The sequence below is a fragment of the Oncorhynchus tshawytscha genome, unplaced genomic scaffold, assembly GCF_018296145.1.
Source record: "Oncorhynchus tshawytscha isolate Ot180627B unplaced genomic scaffold, Otsh_v2.0 Un_contig_11157_pilon_pilon, whole genome shotgun sequence".
NCBI lineage: Eukaryota > Metazoa > Chordata > Actinopteri > Salmoniformes > Salmonidae > Oncorhynchus > Oncorhynchus tshawytscha.
This window is the reverse complement of record NW_024608277.1, coordinates 45,345-55,863: the sequence shown is the minus strand read 5'-3', so window position 1 is coordinate 55,863 and position 10,519 is coordinate 45,345. Positions and strand designations below refer to the sequence as shown.

Sequence of the window (10,519 nt, the reverse complement as noted above, 5' to 3'; positions counted from 1 at the left end):
TGCAACTGTTAACCCCCAAAAAAATATATGGTGATTTCATTATGTCCATTTGTTTATGTTTTCTTACTTTTGCAAAGTCACTGTGCATTTGCAATATGGTTCAATGGGCAGGTACCATCACGAATTTGTCATGCTATAAAAATCCTGCAGGAATGTGAAATTGACTGGCCCGATGAACTCGGGATGGCTGGGCAGTGATATTTGTTCCTTTCCATCACTCGTTGTGTTGATTTCATCTTGTCCATTTGGTGATGTTTTTCACTGTAGAATCATATTGCAAATGCACGTCTATTGTTGTGCAACTGGTAACCCAAAAATAAAAATATGGTGATTTCATTATGTCCATTTGTTTATGTTTTCTTACTTTTGCAAAGTCACTGTGCATTTGCAATATGGTTCAATGGGCAGGTACCATCACAAATTTGTCATGCTATAAAAATCCTGCAGGAATGTGAAATTGATTGGCCCGATGAACTCGGGATGGCTGGGCAATGATTCTGGTTCATCTCAATCGCTCGTTAGGGTTGATTTCAGAATGTCACTTTGGTGATGGTACCTCACTGTTTAAACATATTGCAAATGGACAAGAGTCACCAGCAAGTCACTGTCCATTAGTCAATTAGATATCATTCTGACACCAAACTGATACAAACTGACACCAAACCCACTTTTTCCAACTCGTTTAGTAGCCAACTATCACATACTTCAGAGCTGGCCCAAAATTCACAACGCCTTCGGTTCAAACCATAAAAAAACATAAAACACGTAGTTACGTTCTAGCTGCGGGTCCATTTCTTATGTTTTGTGTAGGCCTAGCTGAGGCGACCCCGAATCCCAAAAGTTTCGGCTCGATCGGTCATTTGGTGTCCGAGCAAAACCCTAATTGGTGCTGAAAATCCACTTTTTCCATGACTTGCTACGGGGTCCTTGAATGAGCTATCGGACAGAAACGTTGGGGTCCGTCTCTATGGGCCGAGACAGTCGCAATGCACCTAGTCTTGTGTCTATGAGACTTTTCTAAATGTCGTCATTTTCGTAATGGTCAAAATGAATTGAAGTCATTGCAAATGTACGAGGATGTTTCTCGGTCCGAGAACCTTCTAGAGCCACGTAACTCACCACGCATTATCGACCGGAGGTCTAGAACAGGATTCTAAAGTTTCGGAACTCTAGGTCTGACGGTTCTTTTTTAGCTCGAACAAAGCTAACTATTGCAATCACTGTCTGTCTTTACGCAACCCAATACGTCCCTCCATCCAAGTTGTGTTTTAGTGTGATTTATTTTTCCTTTGAAATTTTATGGGAAAAATGACTGATTTACAGTTCATGGGGGTTGCCTAATCACATATATGAAGTTTTGGAAAGATCTGACTTTTTTAACCCCTCGAAACAGCCCCTGAGACACCAATTATGGCACTTCCGGTTGGCACAGGAAGCTATAAGTCAACACATATCATCATTGGGGTATGCTTTTACAGAATCCTGAGTTTTAAGTCCTTACGTTAAGAACTGACTGATTTAACCTCTTGCTCCTACTTGAGACGCAGACGTCCCACCTAGAGCTCTGGAAATGCAAATGCGCTACGCTAAACGCTAATAGTATTAGTTAAAACGCAAACGTTCATTAAAATACACATGCTTGGTATTGAAATAAAGCTACACTCGTTGTGAATCCAGGCACCGAGTCAGATTTTTTAAAATGCTTTTCGGCGAAAGCATGAGAAGCTATTATCTGATAGCATGTAACACCCCAAAAGACCCGTAGGGGATGTAAACAAAAGAATTAGCATAGTCGGCGCTACACAAACCGCACAATAAAATATAAAACATATTACCTTTGACCATCTTCTTTCTTGGCACTCCTTGATGTCCCATAATCAATACTGGGTCTTTTTTTTCGATTAAATCGGTCCATATATAGCCTAGATATCGATCTATGAAGACTGTGTGATAAACGGAAAAAAATAGCGTTTCATAACGTAACGTCATTTTTTAAAAGTTAAAAAGTCGACGATAAACTTTCACAAAACACTTCGAAATACCTTTCTAATGCAACTTTAGGTATTACTACACGTTAATAAGCTATAAAAATCATCAGGAGGCGATGTAAATTCGATAGCTGGTCGTCTGGAAAAAATGTCCGGAAAAACACCGAGACCATGCATCAAGTTGGTGGTCGGAGGGAATCGGTTCCCTTTGGTCGGATCTACCAAGAATCAAATCAGAATCAAATGAGAAGACTCTATACATCCTGTGGAAGCTGTAGGTACTGCAACCTCGGCCTCATTTAATACGGTTCACCTTTAACAATGGGTTGAAGTGGCGCATGGATATTTTTTTTTCCATCTCCAGTGATCAGATTTTCCTGCGCTTTTCGATGAAACAGACGTTCTGTTATAGTCACAGCCGTGATTTAAACAGTTTTAGAAACGTCTGAGTGTTTTCTATCCACACATACTAATCATATGCATATACTATATTCCTGGCATGAGTAGCAGGACGCCAAAATGTTGCGCGATTTTTAACAGAATGTTCGAAAAAGTAGGTTGTAGGCTTAAGAGGTTTTAAACAGGGTTGAATGCACTATGTCTATCAAACTGCAGGCAGGGTATGGATATACACTTTTAGGGTGATTTTAACCACTTCCGGTTGCTCCAGGAAGCTTAGAATCGACACAGGTAGACCTCATAGTGGCTTGATGGACTGTTATCGAAGACAGGTTCATACGGCATTCATAACCCACATAGGCCTGAGGTTGAAATTAGGGGTGCAGGCAATGTATTCCTATGGGGAGAGAAGTCATTGTAATCTGTGAGATCAAAAAACCCTGTTTTACTGTTAAGGGTTAATGCCACACGGTCAAGGTTAGGCTTGCAAAGATCGGGAGGACCTTAGGAACATTCCTGTGGTTGAATTGTCCTTCTAAACCTAACGGTTCCACCGCTGTCACCCAAAAGCAAATTATGTTGTGGTGCAGGCTTCATTTTGGGCCTACTTTTCTAATGGTCGCTGCGCTTACACCGAGCGAGCTACGGTCAAGCGGGAAATCTGGTTGAACTCGGCACGGCCTAAAGATTATGGTAATGCCATTGCCTGCTCTCTGTGTCTTTAAGCACCGCACTTTTTCACTCCATCCTTGCTGTGTGTGTGTGTGAGAGCTTTTCTTTGACATCTGCTGGGAGAAATGACTGATTTACAGTTTAGGAGGGTTACCTAATCACACATATGAAGTTTTGGAAAGATGTGAATTTTTTAACCCTTCAAAACAGACAGTGTGACCCAATTATGGCACTTCCGGTTGGCACAGGAAGCCATAAGTAAACACATGTCTTGATTGACATAGCCACTTACAGAATCCTGAGTTTTAAGTCTTTACGTTAAGAACTGAGTTATTTACAGAGGGTTTAGTGAGTGTGTGTTATTTCAGAAAATCATATAAAATCACAGAAATCTCGCAGAGCTCCGCAGCACACTTTAAAAAGATTCGTATGAACACCCTGCAACTGGATCTGTAACCGTTGAAAAAAAATACACCTATCTTTGAACATCACCAATCTGTCATTGTACGATTTCTCTTAAATGACGATAGATAAATGGCTGGTTCTTTTTTTATTGACACCGGAGGCTCCTTGACTTTGACGTGAAGTGGAAAAATAATTTCTCTATTTTCATTTTGGACCTTTAATCCCAGAAAAATGGCCATAACTCAAAAACCGTTGAGGCCTAGACGCCATCTTGTTCGGGGCCAACTGCCCATTATGCCAAACCTACGCTCACCAAGTTTCGGCTTCAAAATATTTTCCGTTTTCGAGATAAGGCCCCGTCGTGATTCGTGATGTTTTGTCCAATAGCAATATGATTGCTTATGCCCTCTTGTGGGATTTTCCAGGACAGCGGAAAAATGACCAAAATTTGATTATTTATAAAACGGAAACCGAATGTCCGACAAAGTTCATTTGATGACTTTCCGGTAGGTCCGGCCCTGCCGCTCGGCCCGACGCCGTCCGTGAATTCTACAAACGTTTTCGGACGTCTAGTAAGGGACCGTACATTTGCAACATGGACTTTCTCACTAACTATACACGAAATGTCAAAATGTTCCCTTATGTATGTAAGCAAGGTTAGTTTGTATTTCAGCCAAATTATGGCTGCAGTATATGCAATTTCTTCCACTTTTTGAGTGACACAAAGATGCATATCTAAATGGTGAAAATGCAACAGCTGTTAATCAGACTCACTTTGACTTTATATAGTGCACCAAGAGAGAGTTTCTCGCTTACGACCACACCAGCCTGAGTATGCCTGCTCTCGTCTGATCTCGGAAGATAAAATAGGGTTGGGCCTGGTTAGTATTTGGATGGGAGACCGCCTGGGAATACCAGGTGCTGTAAGCTTTTTGTCAACTCTTTGTCCCTTTTTTTCCCACAAGGCTGAAATATGTGCCCTCGCTTTGAAATAAGTAAGCAAGGTTAGTTTGTATTTCATCCAACAATCTGTGCTACAAATTATGGCTGCAGTATATGCAATTTCTTCCACTTTTTGAGTGACACAAAGATGCTTATCTAAATGGTGAAAATGCAACAGCTGTTAATCAGACTCACTTTGACTTTATATATGGGTGCAAAAGTAGAAATAGGCACTGCCTACTAAAATCACCACAGAGACCAGTACATTTATGTACGTACTGCCTGACTTTCAATAGTCATTTGATCAATTAAAAACTCCAGTCATTGATTTAACCAATTTGGCCTTCAATGGGAAAAGAGTAGTAAATCATCATTGAATGAGCTAAACTGGTCTCAGAATATGGCCATTCTGATATAAATGATACAATTCCTCAGGGAAGACCGAAAAAGTGTCTGGAAATATCAGCAATCATCAGGGTAAGAGTGACAACAGGTGCACATGGGGGAAATCTTAACAAATGGCTTAATGGGTAATTTCAACAATCATGTTTCCCTTTTTTTTTAGGCTTAAATCACCTGTGACCTGTGGCTTGAAATAAGAAGCAAGGTTAGTTTGTATTTCATCCAACAATCTTGCTTCCCGCCAAACAATGACTGCAGTATATGCAATTTCTTCCATTTGCCTGTTTGTGGCCCGACACAAATTGATGCTTATTCTAAATGGTGAAAATGCAGCCTGTTAATCAGACTCTGTTTTTGCAGAGTGCAAAAAAAACGATAGTTATTCACTATCATATTAACTACTGGCCTGAGTACACCTGATCTCATCAAATTGATCTCTCGGAAGCTAAGCAGGGTCGGGCCTGGTTAGTACTTGGATGGGAGACCGCCTGGGAATACCAGGTGCTGTAAACTTTTTTCAACAATCGGTTTTTTTCTATTTTTTTAGTCAACTCTTTGTCCTCTTTGTCCTTTTTTTCCCACAAGGCTGAAATATGTGCCCTTGCTTTGAAATAAGTAAGCAAGGTTAGTTTGTATTTCATCCAACAATCTGTGCTACAAATTATGGCTGCAGTATATGCAATTTCTTCCACTTTTTGAGTGACACAAAGATGCTTATCTAAATGGTGAAAATGCAACAGCTGTTAATCAGACTCACTTTGACTTTATATAGTGCACCAAGAGAGAGTTTCTCGCTTACGACCACACCCCTGGCCTGAGTACGCCTGATCTCGTCTGATCTCGGAACCTTAGCAGGGTCGGTCTTGGATGGGAGACCGCCTGGGAATACCAGGTGCTGTAAGCTTTTTGTCAACTCTTTGTCCCTTTTTTCCCACAAGGCTGAAATATGTGCCCTTGCTTTGAAATAAGTAAGCAAGGTTAGTTTGTATTTCATCCAACAATCTGTGCTACAAATTATGGCTGCAGTATATGCAATTTCTTCCACTTTTTGAGTGACACAAAGATGCTTATCTAAATGGTGAAAATGCAACAGCTGTTAATCAGACTCACTTTGACTTTATATAGTGCACCAAGAGAGAGTTTCTCGCTTACGACCACACCGGCCTGAGTACGCCTGATCTCGTCTGATCTCGGAAGCTAAGCAGGGTCGGGCCTGGTTAGTACTTGGATGGGAGACCGCCTGGGAATACCAGGTGCTGTAAGCTTTTTGTCAACTCTTTGTCCCTTTTTTCCCACAAGGCTGAAATATGTGCCCTTGCTTTGAAATAAGTAAGCAAGGTTAGTTTGTATTTCATCCAACAATCTGTGCTACAAATTATGGCTGCAGTATATGCAATTTCTTCCACTTTTTGAGTGACACAAAGATGCTTATCTAAATGGTGAAAATGCAACAGCTGTTAATCAGACTCACTTTGACTTGACATAGTGCACCAAAAGGTAGTTTCTCGCTTACGACCACACCGGCCTGAGTACTCCTGATCTCGTCTGATCTCGGAAGCTAAGCAGGGTCGGGCCTGGTTAGTACTTGGATGGGAGACTTCCTGGGAATACCAGGTGCTGTAAGCTTTTTGTCACTGCCTTGTGGAATTTCAACTCTTTGTCCGTTTTTTTCCCACAAGGCTGAAATATGTGCCCTTGCTTTGAAATAAGTAAGCAAGTTTAGTTTGTATTTCATCCAACAATCTGTGCTACAAATTATGGCTGCAGTATATGCAATTTCTTCCACTTTTTGAGTGACACAAAGATGCTTATCTAAATGGTGAAAATGCCAGCTGTTAATCAGACTCACTTTCACTTTACATAGTGCACCAAGAGATAGTTTCTCGCTTACGACCACACCACACCGGCCTGAGTACGCCTGATCTCGTCTGATCTCGGAAGCTAAGCAGGGTCGGGCCTGGTTAGTACTTGGATGGGAGACTTCCTGGGAATACCAGGTGCTGTAAGCTTTTTGTCAACTCTTTGTCCGTTTTTTCCCACAAGGCTGAAATATGTGCCCTTGCTTTGAAATAAGTAAGCAAGTTTAGTTTGTATTTCATCCAACAATCTGTGCTACAAATTATGGCTGCAGTATATGCAATTTCTTCCACTTTTTGAGTGACACAAAGATGCTTATCTAAATGGTGAAAATGCAACAGCTGTTAATCAGACTCACTTTCACTTTACATAGTGCACCAAGAGATAGTTTCTCGCTTACGACCACACCGGCCTGAGTACGCCTGATCTCGTCTGATCTCGGAAGCTAAGCAGGGTCGGGCCTGGTTAGTACTACGATGGGAGACTTCCTGGGAATACCAGGTGCTGTAAGCTTTTTGTCACTGCCTTTGGAATTTCAACTCTTTGTCCGTTTTTCCCACAAGGCTGAAATATGTGCCCTTGCTTTGAAATAAGTAAGCAAGTTTAGTTTGTATTTCATCCAACAATCTGTGCTACAAATTATGGCTGCAGTATATGCAATTTCTTCCACTTTTTGAGTGACACAAAGATGCTTATCTAAATGGTGAAAATGCAACAGCTGTTAATCAGACTCACTTTCACTTTACATAGTGCACCAAGAGATAGTTTCTCGCTTACGACCACACCGGCCTGAGTACGCCTGATCTCGTCTGATCTCGGAAGCTAAGCAGGGTCGGGCCTGGTTAGTACTTGGATGGGAGACTTCCTGGGAATACCAGGTGCTGTAAGCTTTTTGTCAACTCTTTGTCCGTTTTTTCCCACAAGGCTGAAATATGTGCCCTTGCTTTGAAATAAGTAAGCAAGTTTAGTTTGTATTTCATCCAACAATCTGTGCTACAAATTATGGCTGCAGTATATGCAATTTCTTCCACTTTTTGAGTGACACAAAGATGCTTATCTAAATGGTGAAAATGCAACAGCTGTTAATCAGACTCACTTTCACTTTACATAGTGCACCAAGAGATAGTTTCTCGCTTACGACCACACCGGCCTGAGTACGCCTGATCTCGTCTGATCTCGGAAGCTAAGCAGGGTCGGGCCTGGTTAGTACTTGGATGGGAGACTTCCTGGGAATACCAGGTGCTGTAAGCTTTTTGTCACTGCCTTGTGGAATTTCAACTCTTTGTCCGTTTTTTCCCACAAGGCTGAAATATGTGCCCTTGCTTTGAAATAAGTAAGCAAGTTTAGTTTGTATTTCATCCAACAATCTGTGCTACAAATTATGGCTGCAGTATATGCAATTTCTTCCACTTTTTGAGTGACACAAAGATGCTTATCTAAATGGTGAAAATGCAACAGCTGTTAATCAGACTCACTTTCACTTTACATAGTGCACCAAGAGATAGTTTCTCGCTTACGACCACACCGGCCTGAGTACGCCTGATCTCGTCTGATCTCGGAAGCTAAGCAGGGTCGGGCCTGGTTAGTACTTGGATGGGAGACTTCCTGGGAATACCAGGTGCTGTAAGCTTTTTGTCAACTCTTTGTCCGTTTTTTCCCACAAGGCTGAAATATGTGCCCTTGCTTTGAAATAAGTAAGCAAGTTTAGTTTGTATTTCATCCAACAATCTGTGCTACAAATTATGGCTGCAGTATATGCAATTTCTTCCACTTTTTGAGTGACACAAAGATGCTTATCTAAATGGTGAAAATGCAACAGCTGTTAATCAGACTCACTTTCACTTTACATAGTGCACCAAGAGATAGTTTCTCGCTTACGACCACACCGGCCTGAGTACGCCTGATCTCGTCTGATCTCGGAAGCTAAGCAGGGTCGGGCCTGGTTAGTACTTGGATGGGAGACTTCCTGGGAATACCAGGTGCTGTAAGCTTTTTGTCACTGCCTTGTGGAATTTCAACTCTTTGTCCGTTTTTTCCCACAAGGCTGAAATATGTGCCCTTGCTTTGAAATAAGTAAGCAAGTTTAGTTTGTATTTCATCCAACAATCTGTGCTACAAATTATGGCTGCAGTATATGCAATTTCTTCCACTTTTTGAGTGACACAAAGATGCTTATCTAAATGGTGAAAATGCAACAGCTGTTAATCAGACTCACTTTCACTTTACATAGTGCACCAAGAGATAGTTTCTCGCTTACGACCACACCGGCCTGAGTACGCCTGATCTCGTCTGATCTCGGAAGCTAAGCAGGGTCGGGCCTGGTTAGTACTTGGATGGGAGACTTCCTGGGAATACCAGGTGCTGTAAGCTTTTTGTCACTGCTTGTGGAATTTCAACTTTTGTCCGTTTTTTCCCACAAGGCTGAAATATGTGCCCTTGCTTTGAAATAAGTAAGCAAGTTTAGTTTGTATTTCATCCAACAATCTGTGCTACAAATTATGGCTGCAGTATATGCAATTTCTTCCACTTTTTGAGTGACACAAAGATGCTTATCTAAATGGTGAAAATGCAACAGCTGTTAATCAGACTCACTTTCACTTTACATAGTGCACCAAGAGATAGTTTCTCGCTTACGACCACACCGGCCTGAGTACGCCTGATCTCGTCTGATCTCGGAAGCTAAGCAGGGTCGGGCCTGGTTAGTACTTGGATGGGAGACTTCCTGGGAATACCAGGTGCTGTAAGCTTTTTGTCAACTCTTTGTCCGTTTTTTCCCACAAGGCTGAAATATGTGCCCTTGCTTTGAAATAAGTAAGCAAGTTTAGTTTGTATTTCATCCAACAATCTGTGCTACAAATTATGGCTGCAGTATATGCAATTTCTTCCACTTTTTGAGAGTGACACAAAGATGCTTATCTAAATGGTGAAAATGCAACAGCTGTTAATCAGACTCACTTTCAGACATAGTGCACATAGTGCACCAAGAGATAGTTTCTCGCTTACGACCACACCGGCCTGAGTACGCCTGATCTCGTCTGATCTCGGAAGCTAAGCAGGGTCGGGCCTGGTTAGTACTTGGATGGGAGACTTCCTGGGAATACCAGGTGCTGTAAGCTTTTTGTCAACTCTTTGTCCGTTTTTTCCCACAAGGCTGAAATATGTGCCCTTGCTTTGAAATAAGTAAGCAAGTTTAGTTTGTATTTCATCCAACAATCTGTGCTACAAATTATGGCTGCAGTATATGCAATTTCTTCCACTTTTTGAGTGACACAAAGATGCTTATCTAAATGGTGAAAATGCAACAGCTGTTAATCAGACTCACTTTCACTTTACATAGTGCACCAAGAGATAGTTTCTCGCTTACGACCACACCGGCCTGAGTACGCCTGATCTCGTCTGATCTCGGAAGCTAAGCAGGGTCGGGCCTGGTTAGTACTTGGATGGGAGACTTCCTGGGAATACCAGGTGCTGTAAGCTTTTGTCAACTCTTTGTCCGTTTTTTCCCACAAGGCTGAAATATGTGCCCTTGCTTTGAAATAAGTAAGCAAGTTTAGTTTGTATTTCATCCAACAATCTGTGCTACAAATTATGGCTGCAGTATATGCAATTTCTTCCACTTTTTGAGTGACACAAAGATGCTTATCTAAATGGTGAAAATGCAACAGCTGTTAATCAGACTCACTTTCACTTTACATAGTGCACCAAGAGATAGTTTCTCGCTTACGACCACACCGGCCTGAGTACGCCTGATCTCGTCTGATCTCGGAAGCTAAGCAGGGTCGGGCCTGGTTAGTACTTGGATGGGAGACTTCCTGGGAATACCAGGTGCTGTAAGCTTTTTGTCAACTCTTTGT

At 41.7% G+C, this 10,519-nt stretch overlaps 12 non-coding genes and 2 pseudogenes across 12 annotated transcripts; all 14 read left to right on the top strand.

Moving 5' to 3' along the window:
* The first annotated feature begins 4,274 nt into the window (after positions 1–4,274).
* On the top strand, positions 4,275–4,394 carry LOC121843411 (annotated as a pseudogene).
* A 1,560-nt stretch (positions 4,395–5,954) lies between these two features.
* Positions 5,955–6,073, top strand: LOC121843403. Its single transcript, XR_006081545.1, has one exon. It is a non-coding gene; the product is annotated as a 5S ribosomal RNA (ribosomal RNA).
* Positions 6,074–6,315: 242 nt separating this feature from the next.
* Positions 6,316–6,434, top strand: LOC121843394. Its single transcript, XR_006081543.1, has one exon. It is a non-coding gene; the product is annotated as a 5S ribosomal RNA (ribosomal RNA).
* A 259-nt stretch (positions 6,435–6,693) lies between these two features.
* On the top strand, positions 6,694–6,817 carry LOC121843401 (annotated as a pseudogene).
* A 242-nt stretch (positions 6,818–7,059) lies between these two features.
* Positions 7,060–7,178, top strand: LOC121843395. Its single transcript, XR_006081544.1, has one exon. It is a non-coding gene; the product is annotated as a 5S ribosomal RNA (ribosomal RNA).
* Positions 7,179–7,436: 258 nt separating this feature from the next.
* LOC121843393 lies at positions 7,437–7,555 on the top strand. Its single transcript, XR_006081542.1, has one exon. It is a non-coding gene; the product is annotated as a 5S ribosomal RNA (ribosomal RNA).
* Positions 7,556–7,797: 242 nt separating this feature from the next.
* Positions 7,798–7,916, top strand: LOC121843391. Its single transcript, XR_006081540.1, has one exon. It is a non-coding gene; the product is annotated as a 5S ribosomal RNA (ribosomal RNA).
* A 260-nt stretch (positions 7,917–8,176) lies between these two features.
* LOC112242548 lies at positions 8,177–8,295 on the top strand. The gene has a single exon (XR_006081539.1). It is a non-coding gene; the product is annotated as a 5S ribosomal RNA (ribosomal RNA).
* Positions 8,296–8,537: 242 nt separating this feature from the next.
* LOC112242549 lies at positions 8,538–8,656 on the top strand. The gene has a single exon (XR_006081538.1). It is a non-coding gene; the product is annotated as a 5S ribosomal RNA (ribosomal RNA).
* A 260-nt stretch (positions 8,657–8,916) lies between these two features.
* On the top strand, positions 8,917–9,035 carry LOC121843390. Its single transcript, XR_006081537.1, has one exon. It is a non-coding gene; the product is annotated as a 5S ribosomal RNA (ribosomal RNA).
* Positions 9,036–9,293: 258 nt separating this feature from the next.
* Positions 9,294–9,412, top strand: LOC121843389. The gene has a single exon (XR_006081536.1). It is a non-coding gene; the product is annotated as a 5S ribosomal RNA (ribosomal RNA).
* Positions 9,413–9,662: 250 nt separating this feature from the next.
* On the top strand, positions 9,663–9,781 carry LOC121843388. Its single transcript, XR_006081535.1, has one exon. It is a non-coding gene; the product is annotated as a 5S ribosomal RNA (ribosomal RNA).
* Positions 9,782–10,023: 242 nt separating this feature from the next.
* LOC121843387 lies at positions 10,024–10,142 on the top strand. Its single transcript, XR_006081534.1, has one exon. It is a non-coding gene; the product is annotated as a 5S ribosomal RNA (ribosomal RNA).
* Positions 10,143–10,383: 241 nt separating this feature from the next.
* On the top strand, positions 10,384–10,502 carry LOC121843386. The gene has a single exon (XR_006081533.1). It is a non-coding gene; the product is annotated as a 5S ribosomal RNA (ribosomal RNA).
* The last annotated feature ends 17 nt before the right edge of the window (positions 10,503–10,519 follow it).